The 16,253-nt window shown below is 31.2% G+C and overlaps 1 protein-coding gene across 1 annotated transcript in view; it reads right to left on the bottom strand.

The window, feature by feature from the left end:
* Positions 1-16,253, bottom strand: part of LOC127557028 (receptor tyrosine-protein kinase erbB-4) — a 313,556-nt gene that overhangs the window by 209,569 nt on the left and 87,734 nt on the right. The window lies entirely within an intron of this gene.

Raw genomic sequence — 16,253 nt, 5'->3', positions numbered from 1 at the left:
TATAGAAAAACTAAAAACAAAAAAACAAAAAAGACATTTAAAACCAAATAAGAAAGATTGGGGGGAAACTTTAAAAAAAGAACCATCTAAGAAAAACCAGAAGGTTATGAAAAGAAAGTCAATCAATTAGAAAAGGAGATCAGAATTTTAAAGATTCATAAAGAAGAAAATGATTCTTCAAAAATTAGAACTGAACAAGGCAAAGCCAGTAAAGGTATAAGAGAACAAGAAATAGAAAAACAACATTAATAATAAAAAAATTAAATTAAAAAAAGAAAAGCAATAATCAAAGAGAATTGTCCTGAAGAGACAGAATAAAAGAGGAAAGTAGAAACAGAAAAAGAAAACTCCATGATCAAAGAGAAAATTTTATAAGAAACAAAGAAAAAACAATCAAATATGCTGGAGTTAGAATTAGAATTTTATAGGAGAGCTACTATTAGAATTTTATAGGATTTATCAGCAGCTACAGATACCACAGATACCAGATACCAGAATATTTTATATAAAGATAATCATAACAACTAGGGTAGTGGCCATATTACCATTTCCAGCAAAATTAAGTCTAATATTGAGTGAAAAACATGAATATTTGATGAACTCTCTGATTTTCAGGATTTTGTCCTGAAAATTTCTATTGGGTAGAAAAATTTAGCATGTAACATTTAACATATAGAAAATTTAGCATGTAACATTTAACATATAACATCAAAGACTAATTTCAATAGACTCATTCAAACAAACTGTTTTATACTTGGAAATGTCCATTATATGTCTAAGAATGACATTAGCAATTGAGTACTCCACAAGAAAGATTGGAACAGAACTGAGTATGATCTGACACTAAAAAGTAAAACTATCTTGGAAAAAGTAAAAATAGTATATATGCTATATGAATGAGGTATAGAGTAAGAACTAACACAGAGGAATTAAATGGGGGTGGGGGAAGGTCAGTTATTAGTTCTGAAAACCTAATAACGTCAGGAATGGGTTAAACGTGGAAACACACACACACACACACACACACACACACACACACACATACACACACACACACACCAAGAATTACTGAGAGGTAATAACATAATTGGAGAGAGTAAGTTGTGTAGATTAATGAGAGTGACACAAAATTTACAGATCAATAAGAATAGTATAAAGAGGGAAGAAAAGGGTGTGGAGAGAAAATGAAGAAGTGATCTGTGGGTGGAGGGGAAGTTGAATAATATCTAAAGAAGTTAAAGTGTAGAAATAAAGTAGAAGAGTTAACTGGTATAGGAAACAAGAAATATACACAAACACCATATCAACATTGACAAGTAAAATTTATTAAAAGCAGGGGAAGTAATCACTGATCTCAGACAAAATCAAGCTTAAAGATTCAATCAAAAGAAAAATCTACATTATATATCAGCCCTATTAATATTGTTTTAGATGCACATCTATGTCTATGTCATGCATATGTATGTGATGCATATATCTTTGGATGTAAGGGGTGTCTTTGTGGGTGTGCATGTGTGTGTGTGTGTATAGTGTGGGTATGTGTGAAGGTGTGTATGTATGTACTTTTATATATATGTATGCATATACACATAAATGCTTAACTGTATCCATACTTAACTGTAGTGTGCTTAGAGGATGTTTAGGGGGATGAAAGGGAAAAAAAAAAAAGAAAAAAGTAAAAAAATGCACAACAAAGGACAAAAGAAAACCTAAAAGGAAGCAAAAAAAAAAAAAAAAAAGATGGACAGTTGTGAATATAATATCTTTTTATTATTATATATGCTTTCTTAAAATGGAACTTTATTGTTACATATTTATGGTACAGGCCAGAACTCTGAACTTGAAACAAAGGATTCTTACAAGGTACTAAGTCAGTGGAATTGATAAAGACAATAGTTATCTAATTTAGCATGGTTCAGTATGATTGATTTAATCCTACAAGGAGATGTTATGGGCCAGAACTTGAAACAAGGTACTAAGTGGAATTGAGGAGATAATGGTTAAATCTAGTTTAGCATTGATTTAATCCTACAACAAATAATGGTTTCCTAGTGACATCATGACTGGTTTGTACTCAGTGTGTAGCATATAAACTAGAAACCTCAGCCAGGGAAATTCAGAGATTCAGAGATAAGCAGACAGAAGGCTGGAGCACAAGCCCTTGGACTCATACAGATTCATCCCATCTCACACCACCTTGGCGGCAGGCTCTCCTCCTTCACTTCCCCACTGAAACCAAGACTCTGGACTCCGGAAGGCCTCCAGAAAACTAGCCGAGGCCCAAATGAAAGAGATAGGACTTTGAAAAAGATAATGAAGGATTTGGACTTTAACACCTGGCTGCTCTTGTGGTGATTACTCTGAACTGAAACGAAACCTGCATCCAGAGACCCCAAGAAAATCTCTAAAGAGAACATTATATTTTAAAGAGAATACTACATTTTAAATGCTTTTTGATATTCTAGTGTGCACATTGCAATGTTTTTATTTTACTTAGTTTTCCTTTTTTCTATTTTTCTTATTTTGTATTTGTTTTAAATAAAATATTAAAAAAAAAACAATGTCTGAGCTCAATAAGGAAAGCTAAGAATAATGAAAGTGTTCTATTCTGCTTCTTAAGCTTAATGCTTCCTCATATTCCCCTTATTCTCATTCCTACTTCCCATCTAGACCTTAAGTGAGAATGGACCTGAATGTTATTATTTGACACATACATATAGAAGGAACCTGGAGTGATAAATAAAGAATGAAGATTTGCAACACATTTATCTGACAGTAAGGCACTCAGAATACATGATGAGGGATCCAGGACAACATCAAATTTGGCACAGATTAATATTACAGGGTATGGAACCAATCTACTTCTTACTCTGCAGCCAAATATTTTATAATATTTATATTATGAGAGTAATGCTGGTCACTTTTAAGCATCTATAGGCAAAGGAAAATTGTTTTAAAGCATTGTGATTAGAAAAATACAAAATAAAATTATACTATTGGAGAGAATGTGAGAAAATTGGAACACTCATGCATTGTTGCTGGAGTTGTGAATTGATCCAACTATTCTGGAGAACAATTTGGAACTATGCTCAAAGGACTACAAACTGTGCATACTCTTTGATCCAGTAATACTAGCATTAGTTCTGTATCGCAAAGAGATCATTAAAAAGGGGAAAAGACCTATAGTGCAAAAATATTTATAGTAGCTATTTTGTGGTAGCAAAATATTGGAAACTAAAAAGATCCCATCAATTGAGGTATGGCTGAACAAGTTGTGGTACACGAATATAATAAAATGTTATAGTGCAATAATAAGTGATGAACAGAAAAATTTCAGAAAAAAAAAAACCTTGCTAATTTCTAAATCTTATAAACTTTGAAAAATAGAATGAGAAGAAAAGAAGGCAGAATAGCATGAGAGGAAGAAGATCTAGAAGAGGTAGAGAAAGATGGAGGAGAAACAATAAGGAAATGAAAGACAAAAATAGAAGGAAAAGTAAATAGAAAAAAAAAGATAAAAGGAAATAAATGAGAAATGTATCTCACACAGAATTTTATAGTTGTTAGGAAGTCAAAATTCAATTAATTTCAAGTATTCCTAAAGATATTCTGCACTATTCCTCATAAGTAATCTTCCTGATTTTGCTTAAACAATTCAACTATGTGAGAAACCAACTTTCATAATTTTATCCATTTCATTTTCATATAGTTTCAAGTATTTTCCCCTGACATCAAGCTTATATATTTTTTTTCCCTTTGCATCCTCTACAAGCTCTACTGACTCTGCCTTCAAGACCCAAGCATAACAGTTCTGATCCTTCTTCAATATGTGTTCTTCTAATTCATCACTTTTTCCAGACTCAACATTTTAATAACTTTACTTGGTTTTTAATATGTTGTGATCTTAAAACTCTGGCTGTTCCCTGCTGAATACTTCTTGGGTAATTAATTTTATACTAAAGAGAAGTTGCAGACCTGCATTGGAAGTGAGAATTTCCACATCTGTAACTTCCTAATACTAATGAAATATTATGTTCAGTCCCCATCTCACTATTTTTTTTATTTTCAGTTTTATTGACATGTTTTATTTTTTTCAATTCAAATATTCATGGATCACTTCCATTTTGTAAGGTCTCCTGAAACAAAGTAAAAAAAAAAAATTAAGAAAAAAAGTATGCCATGATCTCATTTAAAATTTCATGCATCATTACACAGCTGTAACACTCCTATCATGTTTAAAAAGAAATAACAGAAAACTATTTTCTCTCCATCTCAATCTTACTCCATTGGAGAAAAGAAAAAACAAAAACATTTTTTTAAAAATATGCATAGTTAAGAAAAACAAATTACCTCAGTGTCTTCACATACACACACACAAAATCTATGTCTGAGTCTTCATCTTAATTCTGTTAAGTCTCAGTAATCAATAACTTAGTATTGATCATAATTCTTCGTTCAAATGTTGCTGTAACTGTACAAATTGTTCTCCTGCTCCTTTCCTTCATCAACAGTTTGTATAGTTTTCAAATTTGTTTTTAAATATTAATATTATGGTATTTATACCTTCTGTTTTTGATTATTTTACTCTTTATCAATTCATGTAATATGCCCTTCCATATCATTTTTGAAATCATATATTTTCTCTCATGTTGTAGCATAGTAGAATTTTTTGATATTCATCACATATGGTTATTCCATATCATATTTCTGATTTATTTTGATCTTGTATTCAATAAGAAGTGCAGGTCTTTTTCAGACAAACTGTGGAACCACACTTGCTTCTTTTGTATACTGGTAAATTTAATATTTTTAAAACCATTTTTTAACATTTTACAAATCCCATCTTAAATTTCTAGTTCACATATTTGACTTGGCCAGATATTCTAGACTATTGGAGATCTTTGTCAAGTTATCAGTTTGTCAGCATATTCAATAAAAAAAATAAATGCCACATTTCTTAGAATGCAAACTCCTTTATTAGGATGTAAGTTCACTGAGGACAGGGACTATTTTTGCTTTTTCCTTTGTGTCCCAGGAACTGAGCAAAGTGTTCGGCACAGAATAGACTCAAACTTTTGTAGGTTGCTAGATTGAAGAAAAAAAAATAATTGATCTATAACAACTCTTTTACAGGATCAAAGATCTATAGTGCCATTTAGTCTAAGAGCCTGGTTTTATAAATGAGGAGCTAAAGCCCCAAGTGGTTAATTAGCTCATCTAGGGTGACACAGGGAGTGTTTGAACTGAGGTTTTCTAATTTCACAGCCAGTACTCTCTTAATGATACCATGCTATTGCCTTTCCATAGAGAATGTATAAATAATAAAACAATAGAATTAGTACCTGCTACCACATAGATAAAATAAACAGTTCCTCCAGTAACTTCTGACCATGTAGAATGAATTGACAGTTTTTATAGATTTTGCAAAAAGGCAAAGTTATCATTAAATTACCATTGCAACCACAATGATGTGGGTATATAAACAACTCCATATCTTGTACATACTGGATTATTCTAATTCAGATCTTTGTTTCGTTTTGTGTCAAAAATCTAGTTGGCAGTCTGGGGCAGTCTATGGATACCTTAGAATTATCTTTCTAAATAGTAAAAGGAATGCTAAACTTAGAGTTTGGAGAAAATAAAGATGTATTTTTTCCTCCCCCTTATGGGGACCCCATGGACCCTAAAATTTCAAAAACTCTGATCTGATGCAATACTATGTATCAGAAATACAGAATTAATTTATTCAAACATCTTATTGCCATAGTGCTAATGCCAAAAGTATGGAAATTTACACTTAGATGGAGTCATGGTGTTGGGAGAACGCTCTGGACTTATGTTTTTATCTGTGTAAGGAAGTCTTTTCTTTTAAAACCTCTTCTCTAATATAAGGAAATAATCCTCCGTGATTTAAATTTTTGAAAGAAATTATTTAAGGTATTGGGAGATTAACTTTTTTATGGTCAGAGAGCTACTATGGTTCAGAAATGAGATTCGAACACAGATCTTAACCAAGTCTAAGAACTTTTTCCACTATGTAATGCTGGCTTTCTTAACCTTAGATAAAGGTCAATGAGCAGTATTTGTTCAAGTCTAGGACTATAAAACCATATCATTGAAACAACATTTGGACCTTAGTCAATTAGAAAACATGGCTTTTTTTAAAATCCATTTTCAGGACTGCAATTTAGGGCTGCTATGTTAGATCCTACATCTGTTTAAAAGAAGACATCTTCAGTGCATGTAATTTACAAGAGTAATTTCATTTAATTAATGAAGATAATAAAGAAGGCATGCAACAGCAAACCTGCTAAATAAGCTAAATAAAGATATCTCTTAAAGGGGAACTTACTTAACAAAAACAGCTCACATTCTACTATCTTGATAAGAGAGTAGATAGAATTCTGATTGTGTTCCTTCTGAGTCACCCAAGATAAAATGGTTCACGACTTTAATTAAGTCTTCCATTTTTCACTTAGTTTTCTAGTCTTCTGATGCTCACATAAGTTATTTCCTATATAGAAATCATTTGTCACATCATTCCTTATCTTTTCTACTCTTTTTAATGAACTTAATTATTGCTACTAGGTATATTAAACTTGAAAGTATGATTTATATGATTTATAATATATATTAAAAACTCATTTCAATGTTATTCTAATGTTATTTATTTATATATATGAGAAACATACTTATGAAATAAGATATATATGTCAATAATGTATATAACTTCATAAATATGTGTATACAAGTATATGTACATTATATTGTATATGTATTACATATATGTGCATATACACAAACATATGTGTGTATACATATGCATGTATATACATTAGATATATATTTTTCAATTTTATATATAATTCATTCATATACAATTTCATTCATTATTTCATTTTGTGAAAATCCTGAAAGGTAAATGTTATAGATATTTTCTGTATTTCATACATTAGTAAACTGAAGTGCAAAAGGTTTAAGGTACTTGTCCAAAATTATATATATAATTATATGAAGTCTTTCTGACTCCTAGGTCAGTTCCCTATTTGTTATTATATTATTATGTTATTATATTGAAGAAAGAACATATCAGAAAATGAGGTTGTAAGGAAGAAATTATTTCATAAAAGCCAATGCTAGAGGCTTCCTTATATCTACCTAGCGGTACATCTCTTGTCCTTCCATTCCCCTTTTAACCAAACAAAAATTGATTTAAATCAAACTTTGCTAATTTGACACTTTTTCCCCCCTTTTGATTTCCCCTTTGAATTTAGGTAGCCCCTTGTCTTTGAAAAACTTTACTCTTACAGTCCTCAGCATTTGAAATTTGCTAAAAGTCTATAGGATGACCAGCATTATAATTAATTTTTTTCATTCATTAGTTCACAAAGAATATTTTTGTGAGAACATTAAAAGAACATATAAGTCTGAAGAAAATTCACTTATGGACAAGGAGAAAGAGAAAAGATCAAAAGAGCTGATAATCCAATTATTCTAAATATGAATTATAGGAGTAGGGAAGCTTCCCCAGTCAGCAAACAGGTCAATGTTCTGACTGTCCTAAATGTGATTTTCTAAGAGTCAGAATGACTTACATTCAGTCATATGGTCACAATTATTATGTGATAATTAAAAGACAACTATGTATGTGCATACATTTTACTTCAGATATTTATATATCATATCAGACAACTTGGTGTCTACTAGATTTGGAGTCTGGAAGATCTCAATTCAAATCCTACCTCATTAGCTGTTACCTGGACAAGTTAAAATCTTTTTCTCTTTCAATTTCTTTACCAGTATATGGAAACTAACATATTTCATAGGACAATTGTGAAGATTAAATGAGATGCAACTGGAAAATGCTTTGTAAAACTAAAAGTGCTATATAAATGCTAGTTTTTGTTATCATTTAATACTTCCTAAAGTCATTGGATGTGACAAGGAAAGTTTATGGATGAACAGGAAAAGAATTATTTCTAGGGCAATAAAAATATTCAGTTCTCAGAAAGTATTTATGCACTTTCATTAAACAAAATAACTACACACACACACACACACACATACCCCATATAGTACAACATTTCTATAGGAGTCACTCCCTTCCATCTTAACACAACTATTCAAATTTTGTAGCCCCTGATCAATAACTAGTTAATGAAAGTTTTTAAGTAATATACAAAATCTGTTCATGGAAAACATATATATATATATCCTTCATTTCTGTGAAAGGCTTAGATTGAATTCTGTATAAATTAAAATTCAAGGGTTAGGCAAAACAAGTACTACAGAATCATAACACGAAATTGATTTTAATTTAAAAAATCATAGCATAACTAAAGCAAGTATTTTATGGTTGTTCTAAAGCATTTCAGTGATTTGTAAATGCAAACTATGCAATTAAAACCTGAAGTGTTACTAAAGTAGTAACATTAAGTAATGTACTTGGGGATATTAGTGATACTGAAGCAGAGAGACAGAGTTTCAAAATGGGAGACATTTTGCATGTCTAAAATACTTGCTATTTAAAATATGTTGACTACATTAGGGTGAGTCTTTTGCTGGTTCATTGGATAAGTCTAGAAACAGACATCTACAATATGTGCTTGGAAATAGAACTCTTATAATAATCCATATGTCTGCTTTTCAGAGTAAGCAGCCAATAATTGTACTTAATCAATTAACTATAAATATTAGCTAATCAATTCAATAGCTATTTATGGTCTCTGGACCATCTAGAATAAACTTTCTGCTAAGCGCAGACCACTATAGCACAAATAAACCAAGAGGAATAAGAAAGAAGGACATTTGTATGGATTGGGGAAAGGCAGGTTGGGAAACGTGTGAATATTTTGTCCTCAACACTCCAAGAAGTTTGCAACTGCTGTATTATGATGGATGATATCAGAGGGGTTTCTGTGTACTCCATAGAAAACCATCTGAGGCTGCCTGCTATAATGTCTCCTACTAGGCAGACTGAGGTTTATGGATCATTTGAGTTCAGGAGTTTTGACTTGCAGCAAGTCCTGCTGCACAAATACATTAAGCCCTTGAAGTCCCAATTTGGTGGTGGGAGTTGGGCAGTGGTGAGAGTTGGGCAGTGTTGGAAGGGCTACCTGGCTACCTAAGGAAAGATAATCTTGTTCAGGTCAGAAACACAGCAGATCAAAATTCCTGTGAGCAGCAGTTGGCTGGGTCCATGATTGACCATTACAAATCCAGACTCTGTCAGATAGAGACCTCATCTCAATAAGGGGGAAATAAGATATTATTACACAAACCAGATTGTAATAAAACCTTAAATATAATTCATGTTTACAAAGTATATGATGGCTTGCAAAGCATTTTCTTCACAGCTTGGAAATGTGTGCCATCCCAATTTTAGTATATGTGCTGCCAAAGCGAGCACAATGTGTGCCATCCCAAAGTTAAAGATGTAGAAATAGAGTTTCAGAGAAACTAAGTGATTTGCCCACATTCATGCAGCATGTAGAGAACAAGTTTACCCCAAGGTTTCTAATTCAAAGGACAGTAATCCCTCTCCTACTAGTTCCATAGAAAAGAATCTTTTAAAACAAAACAAAATAAAACATTAAAAAAAAAAAACAACTTTGTTTCCAAGCTCACTTCAATCACTATTATTCTCATTGTTAGGTCCTGTAGCACTTACAAAATAAAGATAAGACCTAATTTCAGGGCACAGAGAAATTGTGATATAGCCAGCAAAAAAGTAAGCACTTATTCTTTCACAAGTTTCTTCTCAATATAATTATTAATTTTCAAACTATGTTCTGTAATGTAGATATGTGAATTCACTTTAAAATGCAAACTACTTTAAAAAGCTCACTTTCCTAAAATAATAATAGTAGTAAAAACAACAATATGTAATAATAATAAACAACAAAACATCAGAGCTTTACAATATAGTGAACAAAATATCTATTATCTGTAAAAAATTATGGAATATTGAGTGCTGCTCATAGAGGCTATTGCTAAATAAAGGCTCTTTTGAAAATGTATATTAAAAAAATAAATATGGGAAAAGGAAGAAAGAGAGAACAGCTTCCTTGATGACATCTTATGAACAACTTTATTGATCCAACTTCAGATATAATATATATTGAATTTTTTTTATCAATTGCATTATAGTCTTAGAACACATAGGTGGAAACTTATCATTTGATTTTACCTTTTCACTGTCAAGGAAAAAGAGAGTTATAGATTTGAAATAGCTGGTCCATATTGTCATATCTATTTCATTTGGTTTTCTTGCTAACCTATCTGAGAGCTCTATCCTGAAAAAGAATTGCAAAATTCTAATTTCTAATTATTTTTTATACATTAAAATTTTTTCTTTTCACCTTATACTTTAATAATGAAAAATAAAATAATATAAATGCTGTTTGAATTACTCTTTTTAAAAACATGGATATACAATTTCCTAGGAAACTAAAATAAAGTCTGCACTGTGACAGGAGAGATGGTGTAGTAGATACTCCTTTTTCCATTAATTTTACAGTAATTGCAAGAGTAAAAGCCATGTCCAGAGTGCATGTTTCAACTGCCTCAGGGAGGATCCAATTACAAACTGATGTGTTTCCAACACATGTAGTTTGCATTTTTAATTTGGAAACACCTCCTAGAGAATACAACCCTTTGCTTTTGTTAAATTCACTATGGATTGCTGCTGAGTTAGCCATTTCTGAAATGCATAATTGTTTCTTGAAACTTTGGTAAGTCAAAAATAAAAGGACAGCAGTGGATATTGTATATGTAATAATTCTTCATATATCTACTAAATGCTCCAGTATAAGATCCCATGTTAGTTAGATTTCACAAAGACACTTATAACTCAGCTCCAGCCCTCCACAATCTTACAATTTAGTAATGATAGGCTTAATACATGTGCACACATACAATAAAAACAAACTAAGTAATTTATACTTAATTTTCCATCCAAACACAATCATTGTTTGGGTAGTAGAGAAGTTATATTCAACTGTCAATTCAAGCTTATTCCATCAAACCTCTAGTTGCAATGTTTTTGAATATCATTGAATCCAAAGGCCTTATTCTACATAAAGATAGGAAAATTCCTTCCTTAATATTTGACCAAAACATAGATTTTGAGTAATTTAAAACAAACTTTAAGAATCTCTAAGCAACAATACGAACCAAACAGCTTGGTTCAACTGCATAGTTTTGCTACATCTCAACTTCTCTGGTCTCATATTTTTACTTATTTGTGTTATGTTGTACATATAAAGCATGATATAACAATTTTCCTGTTTATTTCAATTTATGTATTTAAAAACAATTAATTCAATAAAATATCCAGATACAATACTTTAACATTTAACATTTTCAATCATAGTTAAAAGGAGATAAATGTCTTTACTTATGTTTATATCTGAGGAAGATAGACATAGATGTGAATCTACAAAATTCAACATTAGTATTGTTCTATAAGTACCCAAATGAAACAAGATTGAGGGCATGTCTTTTGATGCAATCCACTGGCCATTTTGCACATATTTCATTATGACAAAAAGCCTTCATTTGAATGTACAGATTACAAAGTATAGCATACCAGACAACATAAGGCCATATTATAAGGATTATAAAGAGGAAGTAAATAAACTACATGAATAAAGGTGCATTTTGATATGAGAGGGGGAAAGAAAAATAAGCAATTAGTACTTAGAAGAAATAAGAAAAAATGAAATCTTGTTATCTCTAATTATAGTTAAAGCTTGCTATAGTTCTATACTAAATTCTTTAAATAACACATATTAAAAATTTTAAATTAAACAAAAATTTGATTGGCAATGCTGATATACTTTCATTAGCATAAAAATGAGAGGGATAATGAGAAATGGATGCCTGGAAATTTCAGAAGAAAATCAGAAAGAATTGATTAAGCAACTCTTAGAGGAACATTTTTAATTTCTAATTATTTCATTAACTTTATTAGTATTAATCACAATAACAGTTGTAATAAGGTGATGTGGTTTCTCTTTCAAAGCATTCCACAGGTATTCATTAATATCCATAACACATACAAACAACAGAGTGATATAAACAAGCCAATTGGGTTAAGTAGCTTTGAAGGATTTGAACAAATAGGATTTGAAGGAATTAAGTGAGGAAACCAAAGAGCATGTCAGTTTCAAATACAGCAAAAGAACTAGGGAGATGACTGTCTTGTATTCATTTCATAGAGTAGATTCTACCCTTTAATTAGATCACTTAAAATATGTAAAGAACTATTTAATGATATCTCTAAAATAATTTTGATATAAATTTGCATCCTAGTTTTTTTCTATAAATGATGCAAATAAACAATGAATCAAGCAAAAGCTATTTATAATCTAACTAATGAAGACTAGACAAAGGTTTGACTCTCCATAGCCATAACATAACTATCAGCATGTCAAATTTCTATTTAGCCACTAAGTGGCTAAAAATGGAATTGCAGACTCAGAATCCAAAATTCATTTCCTTGTGTCATTCACAAATATTATTTATTTGAGTTTGCATGACTGAACAGGAGATGAGAGAGAAAACCTGTTTTTACATGTCTAAAATAGAAATGAAATACAAATTAATATGTAAATATATATTTTTTAAATTTGTAGTTTTTAACAAGTAGCTACTATATGATGTAGGAAAAAAAAAACTGATCAACACCTTCTGATCTTCAATTATAATCTGTTTGTGATTTACCCATTATAATCACCTTCAGCTTCCACAACATTTCCCCCTTCTCTACAATCATACTACAGATATGCTATATATGGCCCCCACTGCCTCTCACCTGGACCACTGAAATAGTTTCCTAATTGGTCTCTTGGCATTCAGCCTCTCCCTTCTCTAATCCATCCTGCATGTGGCTGACAAATTGATTTTTTTAAAGCACAGGTCTAGCTATATCACCCCCTCAAAAAGCTTTAGTGATTCTCTGTTGTTTCTCGGATAAAATGCAAGTTCCTTTCATTGACATATAAATTTCTTCACAATTTACTTCTAACATATCTTTTCCAGTCTAATTAAACATTATTTTCCTTAATGCATATTTTGTTCAAGCCCAAATGGTATACTTGTTATCTGAACAAGATATACCTCGTATCTCCATCTTTTAAAGTTAGATTGTCCCTGCTATTGGACCATTCTTTCTGGTCCTTCCTAATTGTGGAATTCACTGTTGTGGTTCAGCTGTTTTTCAGTCATGTTTGACTCTTTGTGGAGTTAGTTTTCTCTGCAAAGATACTGGAGTTGTTTGCCAGTTCCTTCTCCAATTTATTCATTATAGATGAGGAAACTGAGGCAAACAGGATTAAGTGATTTGCTTTGGGTCAGACAGGCAGATTTGAATTCAAAAAGATATATCTTCCTGTTCATGATCACTCTGTCCATTTGCAACTCAGCTGCCCTATTTCCCTCCAAAGCTCAGGTCAGATATCATTTCCTTTAAACGGTCTTGCCAGATATCCCTTGTTGTTAGGTTCATAAATCCATTCTCAATTCCATATATCAAGCAAGTCAAGCCATTACTACCATATCCCTTCAAACCTTCATAGAGATCACCCAGGATCCTAAAACCAAGAAACAATACCATCATTCCAAAGACCACTAGTCCATTTTCCAATCTGGTTCTGGTGCCTATCAACTAGAGAACAGAAACTTGTAGAAGTATGATCTGGAAACTGCTTTTGCAGCTATTGCCATTTCTACTTCCAAAACAACCAGAGTCACTGACATTAAAGAAAAGACAGTCCTTAGCACCAAAAGCTTTACTACTGCCAAATGGTTCAAAATCAGAAAAGGTTATTGTTTTATTAATGGAAATGACATTGAAAAAAGAGGCATTGTTATTTGCTTTTCCACTGTACCCTAAAGATCAGGATTTCTTTCCTTCTGGCTTGAAGCTGAACCTCCCTACATGTTTTCTCTCTCCCTAGTGGAGTATGAATTCCTTGCAAGCAAAGTGTCTTGCTTTTCTGTTTGAATCCTGAACTCTTAGACTTCTACTTTATACATAGTAATCACTTAATTTTTTTCATTCAATAATTCCTATAAAAACACAAAAACTCATGAATAAACAGAGGATCTTGTATTTATATTTATTTACATACATTAAGAAGCCTGGCTCTTTAACATTAAAAATTTTGTAGACCAGTAAAAATTGGTCACATACCATCACTGACCCATGAACACGCAATTAGGAAACATTGTCTATAATAAATACAAAAGTCCTTTTATGAAATTTGGATAGCAGAGAGAATAAATGTATCATATTAACTAATAAAAACAAGCCTAAATATGTTAATAAAGTTTTCAGAAATTCTTAAGATGTTTAATTACCATTTTGTGTGAAAGTTGTCTTCAAGAAGACCTCCCTTCAAGTCTTACAAGACTACCCTACAGTATATTGAATGAGTAAAAACAACCTCAATCTCAATTTCCTCAAGTAGAACATTGGAAATCATAAAAATTAATCCTAGATGCAATTTGAGGCTCGGATAATGCGTGTATAACACTTTATAAATCTTAGACCACCATATAAATATCACTCTTGTGATGGTGATGATGACAATGATGATGATGAAAGCTTTATCTATACAAATAATTGTTTGAAAATGAATTGGTACAATACCCTCCAAAATATTTCAAAGTGGGGTACAATGTCAGAGTTAATGACTAGATCACTACAGATAATGTTCTCATTTTTTTTTCTAAAAATGCATTGATTCAATGACATTTTTTGATCATTGACTTTGTATAAGGACTGAGTATTATACCTTAATGCAGAATCACATAAAAATTGTGAAAATCACAATCATCTCATCACTCCCAATGTAAATGGATTTTTAAAAAAATGCTTTAAACCTAAAACCATCTTGGTTTTCAGCACTATGAGAACATAGCATCTTTCATTTTTGTCAAGTTACTTTATACTGAATTCTTATTCAATGTATATGGCATGATCCCCTACAAATATAATGAAATCCAAAAATCTATTCATTTTTTTACACAACTTGCTAAATTTAATTTCTTTTAAAATATAACACAATCTGCTAATTATCTTATTTAGACTTGGAAAGTATTTTTAAAATTTATTTATTCATTAAATTAAGGATTTTTTTTCAGATCTATAGCTTAAGATACATATTGAGGAGGCAAACGCATTTTATAAATAGTTTAGAAATTAATGTGTTTCCAAAAGTATTGAAATGGAGTGCCCATTCTTAAATTATTATATTTCTATCTTCAGTAAAGATCACAGATACACACTAAAAATAGAAATGTGGAATTTGTTCAAAATAAAACATGTGCAGTCACAAACACATATTGATGGTTTGGGGGCCTAAATGAATGAGAATGAGCATTGGACTTGGATTTAAATCTTGCTTCCTTTACTTTGTGGGGTGGGGGTGAAGCCAAGGTGGTGGAGTAAAGTCAGGAAACTGCTCAAATTCTCCCATTTTCCCTGGAAAAACCACATGAAAGCAAGCCTCTGAACAGAATCTAATAGAATGAAACCACTCTCCATTATCAAGATAGTTGGAAAAATGTCAATTGTTCATGGCTAGGCTGAGCTAATATAATAAAAATGAAAATTCTGCCTAAATTGGTTTGCTTGTTCAATGGAATATCAATCAAACTATCAAAACACTATTTTATAAAATTAGAAAAAATAATAACAAAATTCATCTGGAAGAACAAAAGGTCAAGAATATCAAGGGAATTAATGAAAACAAAATACAAAGGATGGTGGCTTAGCAGTACCAAAACTATATTATAAAGCTGCAGTCATGAAAATCATTTAGTATAGACTAAGAAATCAATCTAATCTACTGAATAGATTAGATACACATGACACAATAATCAAGGTCTATCACAATCTAGCATTTGATAAACCTCCAAACTCAAGTTTCTGGAATAAGAACTCAGTATTTGACAAAAATTGCTGGGAAAACTGGAAAATAATATGTTAGAAAGTCGGCATAGATCTACATCTCACTAAGATTAAAATGGGTACATGATTTGGGCATGAAAGATGATATCATAAACAAATTAAAAGAACAAGGGATAATTTACCTATCAGATTTTTGGAGAAGGGAGGAATTTATGACCAAAGAAGAATTAGAGATCATTATGAAAAGTAAAATGCACAATTTTGATTACATTAAACTAAAAAGGTTTTGCACAAACAAAACCAGCAGAAACAAGATTAAAAGGAAAGTATAATG

This window comes from Antechinus flavipes, chromosome 3, assembly GCF_016432865.1.
Source record: "Antechinus flavipes isolate AdamAnt ecotype Samford, QLD, Australia chromosome 3, AdamAnt_v2, whole genome shotgun sequence".
NCBI classification, from domain to species: domain Eukaryota; kingdom Metazoa; phylum Chordata; class Mammalia; order Dasyuromorphia; family Dasyuridae; genus Antechinus; species Antechinus flavipes.
Note: the sequence above shows the minus strand (reverse complement) of the source record. Positions and strands in the feature narration are given on the sequence as shown.